This window comes from Lissotriton vulgaris, chromosome 9, assembly GCF_964263255.1.
Source record: "Lissotriton vulgaris chromosome 9, aLisVul1.2, whole genome shotgun sequence".
NCBI lineage: Eukaryota > Metazoa > Chordata > Amphibia > Caudata > Salamandridae > Lissotriton > Lissotriton vulgaris.
The window spans coordinates 382,992,053-383,012,332 of NC_141697.1; positions in this window are offsets into that span (position 1 = coordinate 382,992,053).

Consider the following 20,280-nt stretch of genomic DNA (forward strand, 5'->3'; position numbering starts at 1 on the left):
CGAGCCAGTCATCACAAACATCACTCCGGCCCCAAAGGGGATGGAGCCAAGCACACCCTCCAGTTCATCTGGTATTGAAAGTGGCACATCCAGCAGCACTAGAAAGTTCTCCTCCCCAGTTTGGGACTTCTTTTCGGTTAGCAGTAAGGAAGAGAACATTTCTATATGCTCAATTTGTCGACATGCTGTTCGGCGGGGTAAGCTTGGTACAAACTATGGTACCAGAGGCCAATCAAGTCATCTCAAAATACACCACACTATCATGTGGGAGACTCACCTACTTCGCTTAGAACAAAGTAAAACTCAACCCATTGATGTTGGGCATGAAGAATCAGGGGACAATATTATCGCGGTGGAAGGTGAACAAGAGGGAGGCATTTCTAGCCCTGTCCCCAGTAATGTGATGGTACCGCTCACATCCTCCTCAGCAACATCTCAGTGGCACCGCAGTAAGAGCCATACTCAGAGTCATGCTGAGACACCAAGGCGAATGAGTACTGCAATGAAACAAAGTGCGTAGTTGAGCCTAAGTGGGTTAGAGAAAACAACAGCACCACAAAGGAAGGTAATCCAGCCTACCAATGAGAGCATGCTTAGGTTGGAGGGGCAGTGCCAACGCAACCACCCAACGGCATGGTTGTACAATGCAAAGCTGGCTGAAATGTTAGCGCTGGACCTTCTCAGTTTTTCATTTGTGGAAGGAGTGGGTTTCCTTGAATTTGTGTCAGCCATCTGCCCTAAATGGAAGGTTTTCAGCCGGTCCTATTTCGCAAGAATTGCTGTTCCGGCACTACATCATGATGTGCTGGAATTGGTTGGACAAGCTTTGCAGCAGAGTGCTGTTCAGAATATCCACCTGATAACAGACATGTGGACCAGTTGCCAAACCACTGATTACATGTGCATCACTGCACACTGGGTCTCTTTTGTGGTGGTTAGAGATAAGCTATCTGAAGTAGGTGCTGTTGACACAGCTTAGATTTTTAATGCTACTCGGAAACATGCAACTGTAGCCATAATCGCCATGGAGAAATCTCATACTGCTGTAAACATTTTGGAAGAGTTTCTCAGTAAGGTTTTTGAATGACTGTGCCCAAGAGGGCTTAATATTGGTTTTGTTTCCACAGATAATGGCAGTAATGTACTTAAGGCCATGGAGCTTGGTTCCTATTTCAGGGTTCCGTGTTTGGCGCACTACATTAACATTGTAGTTCAAGACTTTCTGAAAAAAAGCCATAGTCAGCAACTTACTGACCACCTTCCGAAGAATATGTACATAAGTCATTATTTTAAAGCTCGGAAGAAGCTGAGAATCATTCAATGTGACTATAGAATGCCAGTCAAAGCACTCATCCAGGAGGTGGCAACACGTTGGAACTCAACTTATTACATGCTTGACTGTCTGTTTGAGCAGTACAGGCCACTCAATGAATATGTCATGCAAAAAGGGGATGCTACTGTGAAAGGCATGACCCTTCAGATGGACCAATGGTGCCAAGTGAAATGCCTGACTAAGATGTTTCTTCCTTTTGAGGTCTTCACACGTGAAGTCAGCAAGGAGGACTGTACTATGTGCCTAGCTATCCCATTATTGCAAATGCTAGAGCATCAGCTGAAGGCGGTGTCTGAATCATACAAAGGTGTAGAGGGAAAAAAGAAGCTTATGAGTTGGTGGAGAGCTTAGCCCGTCACTTAGCTGACAATACAAGGGTGTAAAAAAAGATTTTGTCACAAGAACATTACATTTGTGCCACAATTCTGGATCCACAGGCAAAATTGGCACTGAAGACAATAATTAATTTTTCAGAGATGGATGTTGCCCGCTATAAAACTTGGACAGCTGAGTAAGCGAGTACGTTGGAAATTGAACGGCTGCTAATTAAAAGCCCGCTAGATCAAACCACAACAAGTAGTGCAGCAGGCCATCCAGCATCAAGTGCAACTTCGGAGGCTGAGGGCAGTGCGTTTGGCTCAGAACACTCACCATCACTATCGACAACAGCAATATCTTGATCATTAGACCCAGTAACATCGTTACAGGATTGGTATTTACATTTAGGCATTGGTTAATCCAGTGCTGATGCAAAGAGAAAAGAGACCAAAAAAAGTTTAGCACCCCTGAACATTGAGCGGATGGTCCAGGACTATCTGGACGACCCAACAGAGGTGTACATTGATCAAAACTCATTGCAGTATTGGTCTGGGAAAAGGGCCCAAAGGCCACTGCCCAGCAGGCTGGCGATAAGCTGTCTTGCTTGCCCTGTCGCAAATGTCTCTTCTGATTGTGTTTTCAGCGCTGCTGGTTCCATTGTAACAGTGAGAAGGACCAGTCTCTCGCCCAAAATCGTGGAGATGTTACCAATGATCAATATGAATCAGCACTTCATACCACCGAATTACACAATACATGAATCAAGGGAGGAAGATGAGGACAGCAGCTCAGGTGACAGAAGTAGTGTGTTACATGATGATTACCTACTTCTAGTTGAACCCCCAGAGTTTGAGGATGAGCTATACTTCCCTGACAATTAGGCTTGCACTTACTGTCTTCCTCCCTTATTTTCCTTCATTTGTGTGACTGTCTTCCCGGTTACAAACTTTGAATCACAACAAATCCATCACCACCATCTTCTACTCTTTTTATTTCAATATACGAGTTTCAGCTTTCTGCATTTCACAGTACAGTCCTCTGAATCCTGCTCCTCCATCCTCCTGAATCTCCCTAAATCCATTGCCCTCAAGACAGATGATGATTGGATGATGCAAAATAGAAGAAAAAATTAAATCTTCCCTAGTCCCTCCAAAAGAAGTGGAACATGATGATGATCACTATTGTCAAGGCTGAGTACCTGAACGTTGCTTCCACAGGATCAGAGGAACTTTTCCCAACTCCTCTACTCCAGTGCAGCTGAAGTAAATTCAACTCACGGTAAAGAGGGGAAAAGGGAAATGGGAGAAAAGAGAGACTGCGACTGCTGTGTCTGTTCGATTGGAATTCCTGTCTTAGGGAGCTTCCACACACCTATAACAACAAACACAAGATTACATGTTCAAACAAGGTTCACTTACTTTCTATCTCATGAAACTAGCCAACCCACTACTCCTTAACTCATTACCTGCAATTTCAGTGGTATTAGCCTCTCTCTTATGTAAACTCTTTTATTATGTAGAACAAGAAAGTCTATATTTATTTTAAATGCAGTCTTATGTATCTTTTCAGATGCTGAACTCTGAAAATGCTCGACAACTTGAGAAAAAGGTGGTAAGCATAAATATATATATATATATATATATATACATATATATATATATTTATATCTACAGTTGACACTTGTTTCCTTCTTTCTTTTCCTGTAGGCAACAAAGATATGAAGATAAGTCCTGAGCAGAATATACTGGACAACTGAACTATAAAATGTTTGCACTGGTACTACTTGTAATAGTTCAGTAGAGTGCTGACTGAAAATTGCGACTATATCCTTTGACCCAACACACTGTAACTTGTGCTGAACTGGGTCACAGCTGGACTGGACTTGATTAATGACTCACAGAAGATTCTGCCAAAACGCTGCTCCGATACTTGACTCTGAACGCTAAATACCTTTGAACTCCAGCGAAGGCTTCAATGGAAAATTCTGCAATACCTGGACTTCCATAAGAACGGACTTTTCTGGCAAGATGACTGCCTACCAATTATGCTCCAACAAAGTTATAATGGCTAATACCCAAGATAGAGCACCGCTATTAAGTCCGGAAACCTCAATACTGAAGAGACGACGAGTGAAGCAAAGACGCTGTCTCCTCAGCTCGAATGACGGTTGAAGTGCGCAGTGCTTCTAGAGCACGCGCACAATAACAGGATTCGTTATCAGTCACAGCCCAACACAAGAATGCTAACCTCACCAAGGTTGCGTCCGCCATGTTGGAATTCCGCAAAAATAGATGGCTGAGTGCTTTTAAAACAACTGAGATTTCAGAGCCACCAGATGGCTCCAGGTTAACTGCGATGTCTTCAGCCTCCCTCCTGAACTTGACCTAACTTTAAAAGGGCCGGGACCTTCACCAGAATGATTGTGTCCAATCCTGACAGTACCCCCACCAAAAACCCTCCTCCTCCTTCTTTTGGCTTTTTAGGATATGTCTTATGGAACTCTTTTACTAGTCTAAGTGCATGCACACTGGAACTAGGCTCCCAAGATCTTTCTTCAGGCCCATAACCTTTCCAATCGATTAGGTAGAACAACTTCCCACGTCTGAGTTTAGAGTCTATTATTCTCTTAACTTCGAATTCTTCCTCAGAATGTATCTGAACTGGTGCTGGTGGCTTATCTTGTCTCAAACCAGGTGGATTTCTTTTAAGCAAGGAGACATGAATCACAGAATGTATTTTAAACCTACTAGGAAGTTTAATCTTGACACTCACTGGATTCACCATCTTTTCAACTGGATAAGGACCCACAAAACAAGGCTGAAATTACCTGTTCCCTTTTAGTTTTAGATTTCGAGTGGAAATCCAGACAAAATCTCCTGGCTCAAAAACTGGGTTCTCCCTCCTTCTCTTGTCTGCCTGCTTCTTGTCGGAACCCTTTGCCTTCTCTAAATTTCCAGTTGCAGTCTGATATGCTTTCTACAACTCTCGTATTACCTCCTCAACTGCGGGCCCCTCGCTTTCAAGTTTTCCAACTAACATGTTTGAATGCCTGCCTGAATTCAGAAAAAATAGTGAAAACCTTGTGGAAGAGTCTACCACGTTGTTATAGACAAACTCTGCAGCCCAAATCAATGCAGGCCAATCTCCTTCTTGATCCATGAGATACAATCGCAAATATTGTTCAAGATCTTGATTTACTCGCTCTGTTTGCCCATCAGTCTCTGGATGGAAACTGGTGGACAAGCGAGCATCCACTCCTAAATTCTTAAAGAAGGATCTCCAAAAACGAGAAACAAATTGTGGTCCTCTGTCAGAAATCACTACTTTTGGAATTTCATAAGATTCAACTATGTGTTGTGCAAAAAGAGTGGATAATTGTGTAGCAGTGGGAATGGATTTTAATGGGATGAAATGGCTCATTTTAGAAAAATGATCAACAACAACCCAAATGGTGGTGAAACCCTGACCCGATGGCAAATCTACAATAAAATCCATGGAGACAATATGCCACGGATAAGGGGCCACGGTAGAGGCATAAGTAATCCCTGTGAGCCTGCCTGATTACCTTTCCCTTGACACACAGTTCACATGAAGCAACGTACTGTCTCACCTTAGTTTCCTTACCGGGCCACCAAAACTCTTCATTAACTAGCTCCAAAGTCTTCTTTACTCCTTTATGACCCACTAAAGGATTGTCATGGCACAGCTGAATGATTTCCGTACATAACACTGGATTCGGTACATAGAGCTTTCCCATAAAATATGGTTTTCCTTCCTTGACTTCTCTATTAGCTCCACCTTTGATCCAATCTAGCAATTCTTCTTCAGAAAGACTTTATTGGAGCTTCCCTTCCAACTCAGAATACAAGATGGTAACAACAATCTGATTTTCAGGGATGATAAATCCTTCCTTGGAAGGTTCACTCTCCACATTGGTGTTCAATCGGGATATGGCATCAGCCTTTCCATTGACTGCTCCTGGTTTGTAATTCAGGACAAAATTGTAGTCAGCAAAGAAAAGCAACCATCTTAGTTGCCTGGGAGTAAGAGTTCGAGCCGACTTAAAAAACTGTAAATTTCTATGATCGGTGAAAACAGTAATTTCATGTTTTGCTCCCATTAAATAGTGTCTCCATTCTTGAAAGGCATCTTTTACTGCCAACAACTCCTTGTTGGCAATAGAGTAATTGATCTCAGCAGGAGTCAGTTTACGAGATTGATAAGCCACTGGATGAAATTGGCCTGTGTCCTTATTTCTTTGTGATAAGATCCCTCCAATGGCCAAATTGGAAGCATCCGCTTCAACAAAAAACGGCTCCTCAAGTACCTGATGCAGTAATACTGGTGCTGTGGTGAAGGTGTCTTTTAACTGTTGAAAAGCCTTCTCAGTCTCTAAACTCCATACACATTTTTCTTTCTTTTTCAATAGGTGAGTGATTCAACTGACTTTATCCGAAAAATTATGGATAAAGTTCCGATAGAAGTTGGCAAACCCCAAAAATCTCTGGATGTCCTTAACATTTCGTGGAGAAGGCCAATCCTTCACAGCTCTCACCTTGGACTCATCCATCGACACTCCCTCCGAAGACAAGACAAAGCCCAAGAACTCAACTCGACTGGCATTGAAGACACACTTCTCCAATTTGAGATAAAGTTGGTTTTCCAACAATCTCTCCAAAATGGAACGAACATGCTTGACATGTTCTTGCATGCTAGCCAAAAAAATCAGAATGTCGTCATTGTACACGACAGCGAATCGATCCAAATATTCTCTCACTATTTCATTCACAAAGTGCTGAAAGGCAGCAGGAGCATTGCACAGGTGGAAGGGCATGACCTGATATTCAAATAGACCAAATCTAGTGCGAAATGCGGTCTTCCATTCCTCACCCTCCGCCATTCTCACCAAATGGTAGACCCCTCTCAAATCCAACATTGTGTAGACACGAGCTTCCTCAACCTGATCTAGAAGTTCAGAAATTAAGGGCAAGGGGTAGCGGTTCTTTTTGGTGACTTGATTTAGTGCACGGTAGTCAATACAAGTCCTCAATTTCCCGTCTTTCTTTGGATTAAAGAACAAAGGAGACGAGACCGGAGATTGTGAAGGACGGATGAATCCGTTTTCCAAATATTGATCCAAATATTCCTTCAGATGGAAATTCTCAGCTTCTTATAGAGCGTAGATTCGACTACATGGTAAAGATGGTCTAGGCTCAAGTTCTATTTGGCAATCGTACTCTCGATGAGGGGGCAACTTCTTGGCCTCTTGCTCATCAAATACTGGAGATAGGTCGAGATATTCTTCAGGAATCTCTTGAATATCCACTGCACAAATCATACATGTCTGTTGCTCCAAAAAGGAGGAAGGAGATGGCTGAGATTCCAACGGTACAGAACCAAAACAGTGCCCCAAACAATATTCTGAATTCAACTCTATAGTTCTCTTGGCCCAATCTATCTTTGGCTTGTGCTCAGTAAACCAAGGCAATCCAAGAATAAACTGGAATTGAGGGGCGTCGATGAGACAAAACTTCAAAATTGATCGATGATGTCCTGGACCGCTCAAAACTATCTCTTCTGTATCATAGGTAATTGGTCCAGAAGAGAGATTATTTCCATCAACAGTACGAATGGGCTCAACCCTCTCCTTCTTGATAGACTTGATTCCAAGAGTTTTGGCAACTTTTATGTCACAAAAATTCCCAGTAGCTCCGGAATCGATCATGACTGAGACACCATTGATTTCTTGTTTCCTAAATGTAATGCAACTAGAAATTATCAAATGGGGAGCTGAAGATTAGAGAGTATTCACTAATAACTGGGTATTTGAAGTTGTCTCTTCTGAAGCACCCACCAGAGCAACTCCTCCTACTGATGGGGCCTGTCTTTTACCAAAGTGCTGGTCTTGGGTCTCTTGGGACATTCTATTACAAAATGTCCTGAATTACCGCAATACATACATAGCTTGCCAATTCTTCTCTTCTCACGCTCTTCTTTGGTTAGCGGACCTCTAACGGTTCAAATCTGCATCGGTTCTTCGGTTGATCCAGGATCACTGGTGTTGACCACTTCTGCTTTAGCCCGGTCAAATCGAGGTGGGAACGGACTGGAATCTTTTTGCCGCACATTTCTTCTCTCAGACTGGCGTTGATCAATCTGCAGGACCAAATCGATCAATTCAGAAATATCCGTGGGCCTCCTAGGAACTTTTGCCAGACCATCCTTGAGCTCATTTTTTAGCCCCCTGTAAAAAACTGCAGCCCTTTTGGCTTCAGACCAATTGGTCTCCACGATCAGTTTGTTATATTGCGCCAGATATGCTACCAATTCTCTGTTTCCTTGTTTTAAATCTAGGAGTTCATTATCAGTAGTCTGAGATATGGTTCTTCAATCAAATATGGTGAGAAAGTCCGACTTAAATTCTTCAAAATTATATAACACTCGATCATTTGCATTTACCAATGGCATGGACCAAGCTGCGGCATCCCCACTCAGATAAGACAGTATGAAAGCCACCTTAGACTGATCTTCTTTAAAGATAATTGGTTTGCAGAGAAAATGTAATGAACACTGTGTGAGAAATATCTGTGAAACAAAACCTTAGCACACACAATACAATTGATAACAGATAATATGTTATTAGTGTTCTTAGAAGCAATGAAGAAGGGCAGTCGGTTTACGTTGCACTTGTATTTATTGCACCAGCCGACACCTGTTTCTTTGGAGTGCAGTACACTCCAAATCCTCAGGGCTGGGGAAAAACAAAGAGAAAAACTCAACCGACTATTCTAGCCAGAATGTCAGTTACAGCTCAAATCCAAATGGATGTAGAGTGAAAGCCACATTCAAGTGCACTTGGTTAAAACAATGCTATATGCAAAATACACACATCATCTGTTCCTATTTAGTTGGAAAGCTTAAGAGAATTGCCGTGATCGTGCAAAGGGAAAAGTTTCATGAGTGTCAAGAAAAGAAAAAACAGGAATTATTTGTGATAAATTACAAAGCGCCAGGAGTAAGAGGCTGGTGGTGTCCTTTATCTTTAGCAAAAACACCAAAAATTGCTTAATACATTAACTTTAAATAATTCATATATCTATACTCTCCCTTTTATCTGAGCAGTTCACGATATATCAAAACATAATTGATCACAAATGTAGTACTATTACGTTCACTTCTTGTCATGAGATGTGAAAATTGCCACCTAGACACGTGAGAAGGCAAAGGGGGAAAGAGAAACCCACAGTGCCAGTGAGAAAAGTCATCCATTATGTTGTCACCTCAAGAACCCTTTTGACCAACCATATGAGAAGGAGAGATGAGGAGTCTATTCATACACACCACAAATGGGCATGCTTAATACATACCTAAATCCCAATGGATAGTACAGTTAATCCCTGCAAGGGAGAAGAAAAGGAGGATAACTAGTTGTAGCTCTGAATTATACCTGTATCTTGATAAGTTAATGAAGCAATAAGCTGGACTGTATAGTATTGATGCCTGGCTTACCCCACGACTGGTGATAATTCTCCATAGTGCTTCAGTCTTACGAAGTTGTAATTCCCTATTACCTCCTCTTGGGTGCAGTTCAACATGATCAATTCCACAGAAGGAAATTTGTTTGTGTGTCCCTTGAGCCGGACACAATGTCACATGAATAGCCACTGGAAACCTAGGATCACCCTGTTTCAGTGCTCTTACATGTTCCATAATCCTTTCTTTTAATGGTCTTATGTTACTCCCTACATATTGTTTTTGGCATTTGCACGTGAATATATACACAATAAATCGTGAAGCACAGTTGATGTTAGCCTTGATGAGATAGGTCTGGTTGTCCGGACCTTTGAAGCTTTTCACTTTGTGTTGCGCCCATTTGCACATACTGCAGAAACCACATTTGTGAAATCCCAAAATGTGTGGTGTTAGCCACGTGTTGGGTCGTGGTTCTCTAGGCAAAGAGGGGCTTAATCTAGTACGTAAGGTCCTGCCTTTTCTGAATGTATTAACACCATACACAGGGTCTGGGCTTACTGGCAATAAGGACAAGCCTCACCAGAACAATAATAAACCAAAAGCGATACCAATATTGCCACGTTACTTATGAGCTGGATCCCGGGTGATCGCTCGAATCACTGAATCAAGCAGTAATTCTCAAAGAAACATATTTCAGAATGAATCAATTTTGTTTTAATTTTTAACTTAAATGCATGTATCAAATCAATATGCATCTTTTTTGTTTTTTTTCAATTAGAAAACATTTCTTTAGTTCCACATAATAAATCACAATGAGCACAACTTAAACAACTGACAATACAAAAAAATGTTTTGACAAAAAATCACAACTTGCAGTCACCATTCATACCACACAAAATATCATCACTAGATATATTACAGTTATTTACAAATCTATACAATGTCCCAATTAGAAAACAAACAAAGCATTGGAAATAAACAAGTATACAATGTTGGTATTTTTCGAAATAATCAAGGGTTCCTAATGCTGAATAGAAGAGGTCTACGTGTTTCGATAACCCCTGGTTGTGGGGAAATCTCATCAGGACCATATGCCTGCGAATGGAGAACGAAATTGGGTCAGGTGGGTGGACAAAACCAACACCTCACAATGCTACAGTGGGGATAGAGAAAACTAATCATACCTCTCAGTTGCTGACTTCACTTTTGTGGTTGTAACTGTGGGCAAAAAATGAGGTGGTTTTAAGCCTCTGAAGTGAAAACGACAGGGGGGCATTCATTCAGTCTTAACGAAAACATTCACTCGTGACTACTTACATCATCTTACGCCTACTGCGGCTGTTTATTTAACTGGAGGAAAATTCGGGTGGAAGTGGATAACTGGGGGGTAAAAAAACAGGAATGGTTTTAGGATTTTGTAGGAAAAGCTCGTTTCCATTGTCGTAATGGTTTGCACAAAGCGACTTACTGATAGTTGCTTAGCGCAGGGAGTTCACGGGTATCTCAGTCCGCATTGAGCGAATTAACGGCGTGCTCCGGTCTCCTGTAAGGGAAAGGGAGCTGGTGTCAGGTATCCAGATTGGTTGTAAAGATCGCCTCTCTTGCGATGTTTCTCTCACATGTAATGTCCGTTTACCTGTTTGCGTCGTGTCCGCTGTATCACTCGGGGGGTCTGCGCTCTTCGGTCTCTGTTCGTCAGTCCAGTAACCGGCACCATCCAGTCGGTAACCTTGATCTCGCGTTCGGTGATTTAACTCACTTCCTGGTTCCTCGGGGATTATGGGGATTGTAGTTTAGTTGTCCGTTGTCAAGGAAACGGGCCGCGTTTTGAGTTTGGATGTGTGAGGCCGTGGTTCACAGTCTGTATGGGAGACAGTAGTCTGAATCTCGGTATTTACATATTGCTTCACTTATCACAGGCGATAAAGCTCGGAGAGTTCATTCAGGCCATTTATTGCCGAATTGAATTTGACTATCAGCATGGCTTCAGTGTGTGACAATTTTTCTTCAATGTCACCACCTCTGGGGTCTTTCTCAATTTTTGCAATTACTGTCCATCTTAATTCGTCAACGGTGTGTTTGTGATTCACCCAATGGTTTACCAGTGGGGCCGTTATCACATTCTTTTTAATGCGTGATTTGTGCTGGGTAATGCGACATCTCACCTCCTGACTTGTTTTTCCGATGTACAGTTTATCACAGGGGCATTTGATCCCATATATGACGTACTTCGATTTACAATTTGTAAATTTTTCATGTTTCCAGGATATCTGTTTATGTTGAAACAGATTTCCTTAGGAAATTCAATTCGGCAATAAATGGCCTGAATGAACTCTCCGAGCTTTATCGCCTGTGATAAGTGAAGCAATATGTAAATACCGAGATTCAGACTACTGTCTCCCATACAGACTGTGAACCACGGCCTCACACATCCAAACTCAAAACGCGGCCCGTTTCCTTGACAACGGACAACTAAACTACAATCCCCATAATCCCCGAGGAACCAGGAAGTGAGTTAAATCACCGAACGCGAGATCAAGGTTACCGACTGGATGGTGCCGGTTACTGGACTGACGAACAGAGACCGAAGAGCGCAGACCCCCCGAGTGATACAGCGGACACGACGCAAACAGGTAAACGGACATTACATGTGAGAGAAACATCGCAAGAGAGGCGATCTTTACAACCAATCTGGATACCTGACACCAGCTCCCTTTCCCTTACAGGAGACCGGAGCACGCCGTTAATTCGCTCAATGCGGACTGAGATACCCGTGAACTCCCTGCGCTAAGCAACTATCAGTAAGTCGCTTTGTGCAAACCATTACGACAATGGAAACGAGCTTTTCCTACAAAATCCTAAAACCATTCCTGTTTTTTTACCCCCCAGTTATCCACTTCCACCCGAATTTTCCTCAAGTTAAATAAACAGCCGCAGTAGGCGTAAGATGATGTAAGTAGTCACGAGTGAATGTTTTCGTTAAGACTGAATGAATGTCCCCCTGTCGTTTTCACTTCAGAGGCTTAAAACCACCTCATTTTTTGCCCACAGTTACAACCACAAAAGTGAAGTCAGCAACTGAGAGGTATGATTAGTTTTCTCTATCCCCACTGTAGCATTGTGAGGTGTTGGTTTTGTCCACCCACCTGACCCAATTTCGTTCTCCATTCGCAGGCATATGGTCCTGATGAGATTTCCCCACAACCAGGGGTTATCGAAACGCGTAGACCTCTTCTATTCAGCATTAGGAACCCTTGATTATTTCTAAAAATACCAACATTGTATACTTGTTTATTTCCAATGCTTTGTTTGTTTTCTAATTGTGACATTGTATAGATTTGTAAATAACTGTAATATATCTAGTGATGATATTTTGTGTGGTATGAATGGTGACTGCAAGTTGTGATTTTTTGTCAAAACATTTTTTTGTATTGTCAGTTGTTTAAGTTGTGCTCATTGTGATTTATTATGTGGAACTAAAGAAATGTTTTCTAATTGAAAAAAAACAAAAAAGATGCATATTGATTTGATACATGCATTTAAGTTAAAAATTAAAACAAAATTGATTCATTCTGAAATATGTTTCTTTGAGAATTACTGCTTGATTCAGTGATTCGAGCGATCACCCGGGATCCAGCTCATAAGTAACGTGGCAATATTGGTATCGCTTTTGGTTTATTATTTTTCTGAATGTAATCATTGGTCGTGTGGGGATATTTGGTGCTAAGATGTTATCCGCCTTGAGTAATTGCCAGTGCTTAGTCATGGTTTTCCTTAGTGCTACATTGAGCCCATTATAGTCAGTGATCATGTGTACCATTGTGTCATCTTTGGTTTGAGGCGATTTGGACTTCAAAGTATGTGCTCTTTTGGTCCTATTGATTTTCTTTGCTGCTTGTTTCAGAACATGGTTGTCATAACTTCTGTTGCGGAATCTTCGTTCCACGTTGTCTCTGCATTTTTCAAATTCAATATCTTTATTGCAGTTGCGCCTTGCTCTCAGGTATTCTCCAAATGGAATACCGTTGATTTGATGTGGAGGGTGACTGCTTTTGGCGTGTAGAATGGAATTGCAGGAGGTGTCCTTTCTAAATAGGCGACTTTGTAGTTTGTCATCCTCTATGTATAATTCAATGTCAAGGAAACTTATTTTTTCACTGCTGTGTTTCATGGTGAAGATTATGCCATAGTCATTGTTGTTCAAGTAGTTCTTGAATTTTTGTAGTTCATTGATGGTGCCCAAACATATCAAAAGGCAGTCGTCTATATAGCGGCCCCAATATATGATCTGGTTGATCCATGGTGACCCTTCTTTTTCCCAGATGTAATCCATTTCCAAACAGCCCATGAACAGGTTGGCAAAGGAGGGTGAAAAACTTGGATTCCATCGCTACGCCTTTCTTTTGTTTAAACCATTTGTGATTAAACAGGAAAAAATTGTTCTCTAAGATGATTCTCATCATTCCTATTAACATTTTGTTATGAAGCCATTGCGAAGCTGGTCTGTTGCTTAAAAGGCGTGTGATGGCTCTCAAACCCAAGTTTGGTTCAATGCTGGTGTATAAGGCCACCACATCCAAGGTAACTAGCACTAGGTCTGGTTGCCATTGTAGATCAGATAGTATGCCCTTAATATGTTTTGAGTCCTGGATGTAAATACCCATAGTTTGTACCAAAGGACCTATGAATAAGTCCACATATTCAGAGATTCTTTCAGTCGGCCCACCAATACCGGACACAATTGGTCTCCCAGGTGGAAATGGGAGGTGCTCGTGAATTTTCGGTAGGGTGTACAAGATGGGATGAGTTGGTCGAGTGATTTTTAAGTATGCAAGTTCATCCTCGTCAAGTATGCCTAGTGAATGCCAACATTGTAATTGTTTGTTGATTTCCGTACATAGAGGACCCATAGGTTGAATCCTACTTCTTCATAGCACGTGTGGTCATTGAGATGTGACAGAATTTCATTGTTGTAATCAGATAAATCCATAACCACCACGTTGCCCCCTTTGTCTGCCTCTCTTATTATTATTGTATGGTCATTGCAAAGTTCAGATAAGGCCCGTTTTTCTCATGCAGTTAGATTAAATTGGGAGTTTCTTTTAAATCTGGTATTACTGTGGTTGATGCCCTCAAGATCCTCTAGGATCCTTGTATGAAAGTTATCAATTGCATTCCCACCCGGTAAAGTCCTAGGGGCATATTATCAAGGGGGTTTATCTCCGCTTTTTTGGCTTTAAAAGCCAAGAAAGCGGAGATTAAATTATCTCCCTATTACCTAGCTGTCGCTAACACCAGTTAGTGACAGCTAGTAGGAGATAGCGACCATCTTGGGCCCCACTTTGCATGTCAGTGATATTTATCACTAATGACATGCAAAGTGGGCGTGCCAAGATGTTAGCGACTGGAAACAGTCGCTAACATCGCTATCTCCTATTACCAACTTTTGGAGATATTCGCGCTAAGCGCGAATATCTCCAAAAGCTAACACCTGCCCAGAGCAGTTCTTAGCCATGTTATCAAATGGGAGGTGGATAACATGGCTAAGAGCATTAGCTCGGAAATGCATGAATATCGCTGACTTTTCAGCGATATTCATGCATTGCGGCCGATTTTTATCGCATTTGCGATAAACCTTGGTAATACCAAGGTTTATCTGCGATAAAAATCGCCACACCTCAGCGGTAATTTTTTGTCTCTAACCAAGCAATAGCGATAATTATCGCTATTGCTTGGTAATATGCCCCCTAGTTCATTTGGACTTGTTTCTAAGACCACTAGATAAGGAATAGTCAGTGTCAATTTCTAGGTCGACCAGTAGTTGTGACATGGTGTGTGGAGAATCTTCTATTTCAGTAATGGACAAAAGTAAGTTAGTGGGTTGTATGTCTTGTATAGAAGGGACATTACACACATTAGTCAGAGTATTGTTGTGACTTTTTTTATTAGTAGAGGGGTTACACAAAAAATGCTTCTTAAGCTTCAAATATTCGTATACATTTTTCCAGACATACTGTTTGTTCTGTTCAGGGAACATAATGGAATACAGCTCCCATTGAGGCAGCGGTTCCCCCTTTGACAGTTGGAGCAACAAGTGAGTGAGCCTATTCTTTGTATTTATACATTCGGTCAGACTATTCTTAATAGAAAGGGGTAATGTATAGAAGTACTAATCACGATCTGTTTTTTTAATATACTCAGCAGTTTCTCGACATCGAGTTTCACAGTACCCTGAGACACTTGGACAGTACTCATCACTTATGTCCAATCCGAAACAAGCGTAAGTGAATATTGACGCTACTTTATAATTACTGTTTATCTTGACCATTAGCATCCTTCCAATCCCCTTTGTTTATTCCTGCCCACAGTTATATCGGAGTACCTCCCTCGTCTGCCCTTGCCTACTTCCGGCATAGACCATTCACCTCCGAATAACGCCACAGGTGGGTCTTATAATGTTCGCATAACTTTGGAGATCCAATTTATCAGTCCTTGCCTACTTCCGCCATAGACCGTTCACCTCTGAATAAAGCCACAGGTGGGTCTTATAATGTTCTCGTAACTTTGGAGCTCCAATTTATCAGTCATCCTGGACACAGGACCAGTGTGAGGGGCTATGTCGCTGGAAATAGGTCTTTATGACCTGTGTACACCAACTCCACCAGTGTATGCTTGCATCTGTCCAGACAGTTGTGTCCAGAGTTTTTCGTCTTGTCTGGCATTATTCATAGCGTGTGACTGCACTCAGGACACGTTCTATTGCAAGGGAGTTCTTTGTTTTGCTATCTCAACAATAAGATATAATTCCTACGATCCACTTGTGCTACTCTATCCAGTACCTCTTTTCATATCATTCTCTAAACTTCATTTTCTTTTAAATCTTTTGTTCATGGGACACCTCCTGCGACAGCGCGCCTTGACTCTCCTGGCCATCTTTTACCGAACAATCTACCGACACCCAGACTGGGTCAGAATTATCACCAGTCGTGGGGTAAGCCAGGAATCAATACTATACAGTCCAGCTTATTGCTCCATTAACGTATCAAGATACATGTATAATTCAGAGCTACAACTAGTTCTCCTCCTTTTCCTCCCCCTTGCAAAGGATTAACTGTACTATCCATTGGGATTTAAGTATGTATTAAGCATGCCCGTTTGTGGTGTGTATGAATAGACTTCTCGTCTCTCCTTCCCATATGGTTGGTCAAAAGAGTTCTTGAGGTGACACCATATTGGATCACTTTTCTCACGGGCACTGTGGGTTTCTCTTTCCCCCTTTGCCTTCTCACGCGTCTAGGTGGCAATTTTCACATCTCATGACAAGAATTGAACGTAATAGTACTACATTTGTGATCAATTATGTTTTGATAAATCGTGAACTGCTCAGATAAAAGGGAGAGTATTGATATATGAATTATTTAAAGTCAGTAAAATGTATTAGGCAATTTTTGGTGTTTTGGGAAAGATAAAGGACACCACCAGCCTCTTACTCCTGGTGCTTTGTAATTTGTCACAAATAATTCCTGTCTTTTCTTTACCTGACACTCACTAAACTTTTTCCTTTCACGGCCATTCTCTTAAGCTTTCCAACTAAATGGGAACAGATGATTTGTGTATTTTGTATATAGCATTGTTTTAACCAAGTACACTTGAATGTGGCTTTCACTCTACATCCATTTGGATTTGAGCTGTAACTGACATTCTGGCTAGAATAGTCAGTTGAGTTTTTCTCTTTGTTTTTCTCCAGCCCTGAAGATTTGGAGAGTACTGCACTCCAATGAAACACGTGTCAGCTGGCGCAATAAAAACACGTGCAACATAAACCGACTGCCCTTCTTCATTGCTTCTAAAAACACAAATAACATATTATCTGTTATCAGTTGTATTGTGTGTGCACAGGTTTGTTTCACAAGTTGTAAATGTATGCTCAGCAGTACATTGTCAAGGGGTTGTTAGGGTCACCCCTTTCCTAGTAGCACCACACTAACCAAACAAGACCACTAATCTAGCCAATTATCCAGTGGAGCGCAACGATTCCCTTAAACTAAGTGCCCTTGTCGTGGTGTAAAGTATATTGAGAAATATCTGTGCATTATGGGGGTTACCATTACATTTCTCAGGAGCGGCCAAAGGAATGGTGGTTGAGAAAGCATGCATGAATTGTGTGGATAACTCTAAAGATGATGGGGAAGGGGAAAAATGTTGGGAACTGGACTCCTAAGGTAAAGGATGAGAGCCTGCTACAAATTCATCAAACCTCCTACGCAGGACACTAGCCTCCTGACTGGATTTCCCAACCTCTTCCATGGTGTCACTTAATTGTTCCTGCAACCCTTCTAGAACTGACGCCAAAGCTTTGACGTCAAAACCTTCAGCCATTCTGACCGGGTGGAAGATGTTTAATGGCACTTCAATCTGTCGAGGCTGAGTACCTGAACCTTGCTTCCAGAGGATCAGAAGAACTTTTCCCAACTTCTCTACTCCACTGCAGCTGAAGTAAATTAAACTCACAGTAAAGAGGGGAAAGGGGTATGGGAGAAAAGAGAAACTGCCACTGCGGTGTCTGTTCGATTGGAATTCCTGTCTTAGGGAGCTTCCACACACCTGTAACAACAAACACAAGATGACACGTTCAAACAAGGTTCACCTTACTTTCTATCTGATTAAACTAGCCAACCCACTACTCCTTAACTCATTACCTGCAATTTCAGTGGTATTAGCATCTCTCTTATGTAAACTCTTTTTTTATGTAGAACAAGAAAGTCTATATTTATTCTTAATGCAGTCTTATGTATCTTTTCAGATGCTGAACTCTGAGAATGCTGGACAACTTGAGAAAAAGGTGGTAAGTATAAATATATATATTTATATCTACAGTTGACACTTGTTTCCTTCTTTCTGATTTTGTAGGGAACGAAGATATGAAGATAAGTCCTGAGCAGAATACACTGGACAACTAAACTATGAAGTTTTTCCACTGGTACTACTTGTAATAGTTCAGTAGAGTGCTGACTGAAAATTGCGACTATATCCTTTGACCCAACACACTGTAACGTACCCTGAATTGGGTCACAGCTGGACTGGACTTGATTAATGACTCACAGAAGATTCTGCTAAAACACTGCTCTGATACTTGACTCTGAACTCTAAATACCTGTGAACTCTAGCGAAGGCTTCAATGGAAAATTCTGCAATACCTGGACTTCCATAAGAACGGACTTTTCTGGCAAGGTGACTGCATACCAATTATGCTCCAACAAAGTTATAATGGCTAATACCCAAGATAGGGCACCGCCATTAATTGTGGGAAACCTCAATACTGAAGAGACGACGAGCGAAGCAAAGACGCTGTCTCCTCAGCTCGAATGACGGTTGAAGTGCGCAGTACTTCTAGAGCGCACGCACGATAACAGGATTCGTTATCAGTCACAGCCCAACACTAGAACGCTAACCTCACCAAAGTAGTGTCCGCCATGTTGGAATTCTGCAAAAATAGATGGCTGAGTGCTTATAAAACAACTGAGATCTCAGAGCCACCAGTTGGCTTCAGGTTAACTGTGATGTCTTCAGCCTCCTTCCTGAACTTGACCTAACTTTAAAAGGTCGGGGACCTACACCAGAATGAGGGTGTCCAATCTTGACAACTATAGCTATCCTCCTTTCTGATCCGAGAGAGATGGCCCATTAACTGAAGATGAGATGGAACAGGTAATGAATCATGCCATGCATTGGACGCAGACTGAGTGACATCGTTTATTTTTGTTTAGGGTATTAAATCATTATTTCTACTTTGCATACATGTTGTTCATGTTTTGTGGGTGGGGTTACTGTTTTACATCACACTGTTTCCTTGCTGGTGCAGGGCCGCCCATAGCCAGTGTTTGATTTAAATAATTGGCTGACTTTGTAAGACACAAACAGATAGATCAGTGAGGGGTGCCGCATCTATCTGTTTGTGTCTTACAAAGTCAGCCAATTATTTAAATCAAACACTGGCTATGGGCGGCCCTGCACCAGCAAGGAAACAGTGTGATGTAAAACAGTAACCCCACCCACAAAACATGAACAACATTGTATGCAAAGTAGAAATAATGGAAAGGGGCGACCACTCGGTCCCCCCGCACGTATGGCAGAGTACCACGATCCCCCCGGGAAGCCATCTTGGGCGGGTGGCGTGTCCCGGCTGGTATGCCCGAAGCGGCGTAGCCGGGGCGCGCTTTTTCCCGCCCTAGAGTGGGCTGGCCTAGACACTGACGCGGCTGGCCACGCCCTCGGGGCAGGCAGGGGCGGGTTTACGCCCGCCCTGAAGACGGATAAAAGGGGACGCAAGACCCGAAGACATCCTCTTGTTCCTGTGCTCTGAAGCTGCACCTCCTCGCTGCACGTGAGCTCGAGACGGAACGAAGAGCCAATTTTGAGCGTTGTAATCTTTCTTTTGTCTTACAGATACTCTGTCGGAGAAATGCCCAAGAAAGGCGGGAAGAGAATGACGACCGAACAGATGGTTCGGGTTCTCATGAAGGAGATGACCGAGCTAAAGAAACGGGTGGCGGAGAGAGACGGGGAAGGGGGGCCGGAACGTCCGTCAGCTGGAGCAGCTCCAGGAGGGAGAGCCAAGAGGCCAAGGAGGGGACCGGCTGGGGGAGACGTCCCGGTTCCCTGTACCCCGCTCGAAGCGCCAACCCCAGTACCGGCGGAGGGGAATCCGATTCCCGTGGTGGTCACCCCGGTGTCCAATGAAGATATGCCGCCCGAGCTGGCAGCACAACTTGCAGCGTGGTTGGGCGAAAGTAGTGAGGGCGCCACAGCTGCCGAGGCGCAGGCGCTTATGAAGCAATTGCGCGAGAAACGTGAAGCAGCCAAGGTGTCCGCCCCGGTTGCAGTAGTTGACAAGCCACAAGGGACGATTGCGACCGCAGAGGCAGCGTCCGGTGCAGGTAAGCGGCCATTGCCGATTGCAAGGGATGAGTCAGCACCCTCTCGTAGAGAAAGGTTGGGTCAACATGTGCCTTTGGCAATTAAGGAAAAGATTTGGGCAGGGGAATATGTGAACATCTTCTCGTTGCTTGTTGATCATTATGAAGTGGAGCATGTTAAGGGTCAGAAAGACCTCATGCATCCGAGTGTTTGGCGCGCAAAAATGGCCGCCTTTAAAG